Here is a 6870-nt window from a genome sequence, read left to right as displayed (position 1 = left end):
GGCTGTCTGAGGAGACCTTACAAATAGCTGTGAAAAGAAGAGAAGTGAAAAGCAAAGGAGAAAAGGAAAGATATAAGCATCTGAATGCAGAGTTCCAAAGAATAGCAAGGAAAGATAAGAAAGCCTTCCTCAGCAATCAATGCAAAGAAATAGAGGAAAACAACAGAATGGGAAAGACTAGAGATCGCTTTATGAAAATTAGAGATACCAAGGGAACATTTCATGCAAAGATGGGCTCAATAAAGGACAGAAATGGTATGGACCTCACAGAAGCAGAAGATATTAAGAGGTGGCAAAAATACATGGAAGAACTGTACAAAAAAGATCTTCACGACCCAGATAATCACGATGGTGTGATCACTCACCTAGAGTCAGACATCATGGAATGTGAAGTCAAGTGGGCCTTAGAAAGCATCACTACGAACAAAGCTAGTGGAGGTGATGGAACTCCAGTGAAGCTATTTCAAATCCTGAAAATGATGCTGTGAAAGTGCTGCACTCAATATGCCAGTAAATTTGGAAAATTCAGCAGTGGCCACAGGACTGGAAAAGATCAGTTTTCATTCCAATCCCAAAGAAAGGCAATGCCAAAGAACGCTCAAACTACCACACAATTGCACTCATCTCACACGCTAGTAAGGTAATGCTCAAAATTCTCCAAGCCAGGCTTCAGCAATACGGGAACCGTGAACTTCCAGATGTTCAAGCTGGTTTTAGAAAAGGCAGAGGAACCAGAAATCAAATTGCCAACATCTGCTGGATCATCAACAATGCAAGAGAGTTCCAGAAAAACATCTATTTCTGCTTTATTGACTATGCCAAAGCCTTTGACTGTGTGGATCACAATAAACTGTGGAAAATTCTGAAGGAGATGGGAATACCAGACCACCTGACCTGCCTCTTGAGAAACCTATATGCAGGTCAGGAAGCAACAGTTAGAACTGGACGTGGAACAACGACTGGTTCCAAATAGGAAAAGGAATAAGTCAAGGCTGTATATTGCTTATTTAACCCTGCTTATTTAACTTCTATGCAGAGTACATCATGAGAAACGCTGGGCTGGAAGAAGCACAAGTTGGAATCAAGATTGCTGGGAGAAATATCAATAACCTCAGATATGCAGATGACACCACTGTTATGGCAGAAAGTGAAGAGGAACTAAAAAGCCTCTTGGTGAAAGTGAAAGAGGAGAGTGAAAAAGTTGGCTTAAAGTTTGACATTCAAAAAACTAAGATCATGGCATCTGGTCCCATCACTTCATGGGAAATAGATGGGGAAACAGTGTCAGACTTTATTTTTGGGGGCTCCAAAATCACTACAGATGGTGATTGCAGCCATGAAATTTAAAGATGCTTACTCCTTGGAAGGAAAGTTAAGACCAACCTGCTGCTGCTGCTGCTAAGTCGCTTCAGTCGTGTCCGACTCTGTGCAAGCCCATAGATGGCAGCCCATCAGGCTCCCCCGTTCCTGGGATTCTCCAGGCAAGAACACTGGAGTGGGTTGCCATTTCCTTCTCCAATGCATGAAAATGAAAAGTGAAAAGTGAAAGTGAAGTCGCTCAGTCGTGTCCGACTCTTAGCAACCCCATGGACTGCAGCCTACCAGGCTCCTCCGTCCATGGGATTTTCCAGGCAAGAGTACTGGAGTGGGGTGCCATCGCCTTCTCCGTATGACCAACCTAGATAGCATATTAAAAAGCAGAGACATTACTTTGCCAACAAAGGTCCATCTAGTCAAGGCTATGGTTTTTCCAGTGGTCATGTATGGATGTGAGAGTTGGACTGTGAAGAAATCTGAGCGCTGAAGAATTGATGCTTTTGAACTGTGGTGTTGCAGAAGACCCTTGAGAGTCCCTTGGACTGCAAGGAGATCCAACCAGTCCACCCTAAAGGAGATCAGGCCTGAGTGTTCATTGGAAGGACTGATACTAAAGCTGAAACTCCAATACTTTGGCCACCTCATGGGAAGAGTTGACTCATTGGAAAAGATCCTAATGCTAGGAGGGATTGGAAGCAGGAGGAGAGGGGAATGACAGAGGATGAGATGGCTGGATGGCATCACCGACTTGATGGACGTGAGTTTGAGTGAACTCTGGGAGTTGGTGATGGACAAGGGGGGCCTATCGTGCTGCAATTCATGGGATCGCAAAGAGTCGGACACGACTGAGCGACCGAACTGAACTTAATCTAAAGCAATTTTTGTCTAGTATTAATCTGGCTACAGAGAAGGCAATGGCACCCCACTCCAGTACTCTTGCCTGGAAAACCCCATGGACAGAGGAGCCTGGTAGGCTGCAGTCCATGAGGTCGCTAAGAGTCGGACGCAACTGAGCGACTTCACTTTCACTTTTCACTTTCATGCATTGGAGAAGGAAATGGCAACCCACTCCAGTGTTCTTGCCTTGAGAATCCCAGGGATGGGGAAGCCTGGTGGGCTGCCATCTATGGGGTCGCACAGAGTTGGACACGACTGAAGTGACTTACAGTACAGTAATCTGGCTAAAGAATCTAATGCCTTCTGCTGGGAGGCTATGGCTTGAGTTGTTTCATCTGTCACTAATATTCCTAAAGTAAGAGGAAGATTTCATAAGGTTGAGTTGGCAGCTGCTAGCAGATTTTGTTTTGAGAACAGCTGATGGTGTGTCCTTGAGTCTGATATGGTTTGTTCAGAAAATTAAAATTCTCAGTAATGTAGGAACCAATCTGAAACCATGTCCACAAATGGCCACCCAGCTCTGTTTTGAATGCTTGAACCAGTTACTCTATTTTCACTTCTAAATGTATTTTTTCCTTAATGGTTAAAGCAGATGTACAATGTATATTCAATAAGCCACAGAATAGACTGTTCCAATTTAATTTAAATGATGTGTAAGCCAGAATGACTTTCCCAGACCTCAATATGTGAACAATTTTTTGGTCATTTACCCTTTTGTTTGCAAATCTTTCAATAGATCAAAATAGTTGTCTGTATTAGTTGTCCCTAATAGATGCCAGGATAATTACTGCCTCCCTGAACCCATCATGTCCCTCAATGCTAGACCTTCTTGTTTACACACACATCTACATAGATATCTATACCTGCTGTATCTATCTATCTACTTAGAGGGATCTCCCTAGTTGTCTACATTGGAGGAAAACTAATGAGACATAGTGAACAAGTTCAGAGGTCTGATTATGGGGAAACATTTTATAGGATATGCATTTTATCTATTATACTAAGTTATCACACCATCATTGTACATGTATTTTTAGCAGTAGACTTACAGCAAGCAGTGATATATGTCATGAGTAGTTATACTCTGATAATTTCACTAGAGAAATTTCCTTCTATCCTGAACATCGGGGACAACAGTATGGTTAGAAGTAAAAGAGTAACTATCAATTTTGACAGTAGACGAACATTTGGTAAACAGGTCAATTGAATTAGTAGGATGGGTCTTACAGATCTGGTCTGGATTCTTGGGTCAGCAGTCTACCACTGTTTTTGTCTTCTTCTTGTCTGGATGTGGGTGTCATTTGAAGTTAGTAGTCCTTTCCATAGATCAGTCCAGTGATGAAACTCTTCTTAAATGGGAAATATTAATTCAAGAGTCAATTCCCTTCAGTTTTGCTGTGCATGAACTAGTTAGGAGTCCCTAATAAGGATCTTTTCATCTAGGTTGGAGACAGTCCTTTGATGCCTTTTCCAGTAGGCATAATTTCCTGGTTGCAGGTCATGGGGCATCTGTTCTTCACCCAAAGACAGAGTGCTGTGATAAGCTTCAGAAACAAATTTAGAGTGTCCTTTTAATAATTCAATAAAACTTACAATCATGTAGCATAAGAACAAAGAATTATCTGGGAAATGAGTCAGGCAGTAAATACAGACCTCAACTGGTGACTCAGTAGGTAAAGAGTCTGCCTACAATGTGGGAGACCCAGGTTTGACCCAGGGGAAGATCCCCTGGAGAAGGAAATGGCAACCCACTCCAGTATTCTTGCCTGGATAATTCCATGGACAGAGGAGCCTGGCGGGCTTACAGTCTGTGGGGCTGCAAAGAGTCAGACACTACTGAACAACTAACACTTCCACAGACATCAACTAACAGAACCAGAATCTAATATTCACTGAAACATACTCTTTTTCTCTCTAAAATCACCCTCGTGTCTACCAAATGTAGCCAAATTAAAACTAATTTGTTTGCAAAGTGCATCTTGTTTTAATAAACTTGGCCTGATTTTATATAAGTGTAATTGACCATATGCTTACCTAGTAGCACAGTTGTAAAGAGTCTGCTTTCCAATGCAGGAGACATGGGTTTGATCCCTGAGTTGGGAAGATTCCCTGGAAAAGGAAATGACAACCCACTCCAGTACTCTTGCCTGTGAAATCCCATGGACGGAGGAGCCTGGCCAGCTACAGTCCGTGGGGTTGCAAAAGAGCTGGACATGACTTAGCAACTAAGACAACAACAATTGATCATATAGACTCTTTTAAATTGGCTGTCCTGGAACTTTTCATAAGGAATCTTAAATTGAACTTTTTAAAAGGATTCTCAAGGCCAGGAAAGTCATGCCAAGGGCTTGTCACAGATTCTGCTCATGATATCTATAGATCTGGGTGAACTCTTCTCAAGTTCCCCTCTCCCGCCAAATACCTTGCAATTCCTACACCTGTCAGGAGGTGATCTTCCTCATTCACCTGATGAGGCTGCTGGAAACCTAAGAGTTTACGATTTCTAGAGGGATCAGGGAGAGAGAAAAGATAAATGTTTCCGTTCTGCTTGCTGCTGCTGCTGCTAAGTCACTTCAGTCGTATCTGACTCTGTGCGACCCCATAGACAGCAGCCCACCAGGCTTCCCCATCCCTGGGATTCTCCAGGCAAGAACACTGGAGTGGGTTGCCATTTCCTTCTCCAATGCATGAAAGTGAAAAGTGAAAGTGAAGTCGCTCAGTCGTGTCCGGCTCTTAGCGACCCCATGGACTGCAGCCCACCAGGCTCTTCTGTCCATGGGACTTTCCAGGCAAGAGTACTGGAGTGGGGTGCCATTGCCTTCTCCGTCCGTTCTGCTTATAAAGGTGTAATTTATCAAGCTGCTGGAAGTCATAATTAGCTTAAGGGGAAAGCTTTCCTTTTATCTAAAAAACATAGATGAAAAAAGTCAGTAATATTTCAGATAAAGACCATAAAAATACTATATTCAGCAGCTCACTCAGTGCTATTTGACAAATCTTTTTGTTAACAGTTTTATACAGCCATTGGGATTCTTTAATTTCTTACCCAGTCCAGTGGCATAATCTGAAAGTAATCAGAAAACTGTATTTTCTATGAATCTTCTTGAAGATGAAGCATTTTTGCAAAAGCATCAGAGTACAACAATAACTGTCTATAAATGACAAAAACTTCAAAAGGCATTAAAGATCTTACTACAATGCAACTGACAAACTTGGATAGTGCTATGACAGACAGCATTGGAAGATAATAATTAGAATTATGACTGACAACATTTTATCAGGACATATCAGATTTTTTTAAGAATTCCATATGATTTTAAAATATATATATTAATATTTACCCATACAGTATAACCTGAGAAGGTTTATCACTATTTGACAATGCTTCCCATGTAATTTAACATACCAAATAATCCTACTTAGTTTAACACCTCTCTCTGAGTTGCTTCTCTGAGGAACCAGGGATCAAATTGCCAATATCCGTTGGATCATAGAAAAAGCAAGAGAGTTCCAGAAAAACATCTACTTCTGCCTCATTGACTCTGCTAAAGCCTTTGACTGTGTGGATCACAACAAACTGTGGAAAATTCTTCAAGAGATGGGAATACCAGACCATCTTACTTGCCTCCTGAGAAATCTGTATACAGGTCAAGAAGCAACAGTTAGACCTGGACACAGAACAATGGACTGTTGCAAACTGGGAAAGGAGTATGTCAAGGCTGTATATTGTCATATTGCTTATTTAACATATATGCAGAGTACATGTGAAATGCTGGACTGGATGAAGCACAAGCTTGAATTAAGATTGCAGGGAGAAATATAAATAATTTCAGATATGCAGATGACCCTAGCCTTGGTGTCATGGCAGAAAGCGAAGAGGAACTGAAGAGCTTCTTGATGAAAGTGAAAGAGGAAAGTGAAAAAGCTGGCTTAAAACTCAATATTCAAAAAACTAAGATCATGGCATCTGGTCTCATCACTTCATGGCAAATAGAAGGGGAAACAGTGAGAGACTTTATTTTTCGGGGCTCCAAAATCATTGCAGATGGTGACTGCAGCCATGAAATGAAAAGACACTTGCTCCTTGGAAGAAAAGCTATGACAAACCTAGACAGCATATTAAAAAGCAGAGACATCACTTTGCTTACAAAAGTCCATCTAGTCAAAGCTATAGTTTTTCCAGTAGTCACATATGGATGTGAGAGTTGGACCAAAAGAAAGCTGAGCGCTGAAGAACTGATGCTTTTGAACTGTGGCATTCGAGAAGACTCTTGAAAGTCCATTGGACAGCAAGGAGATCAAACCAGTCAATCCTAAGGGAAATCAGTCCTGAATATTCATTGGAAGGACTGATGCTGAAGCTCAAACTCCAATACTTTGGCCACCTGATGTGAAGAGCTGACTCATTTGAAAAGACCCTGATGTTGGGAAAGATTGAAGGCAGGAGGAGAAGAGGATGACAGAGGATGAGATGGTTGAATGGTATCACTGACTCGATGGACATGAGTTTGAGTAAGCTCCGGGAGTTGGTGAAGGACAGGGAAGCCTGGCATGCTGCAGTCCATAGGGTTGCAAAGAGTTGGACATGACTGAGCTTCTGAAGTGAACTGAGATGCTTCAGGGGCCCTTTGGAAAACTCAAGGTTAGCTAGAGGTC

This window comes from Bos taurus, chromosome 7 (genome assembly GCF_002263795.3).
Source record: "Bos taurus isolate L1 Dominette 01449 registration number 42190680 breed Hereford chromosome 7, ARS-UCD2.0, whole genome shotgun sequence".
NCBI classification, from domain to species: domain Eukaryota; kingdom Metazoa; phylum Chordata; class Mammalia; order Artiodactyla; family Bovidae; genus Bos; species Bos taurus.
The sequence above is the reverse complement of the archived record's forward strand: the minus strand, read 5'-3'. Positions refer to the sequence as shown.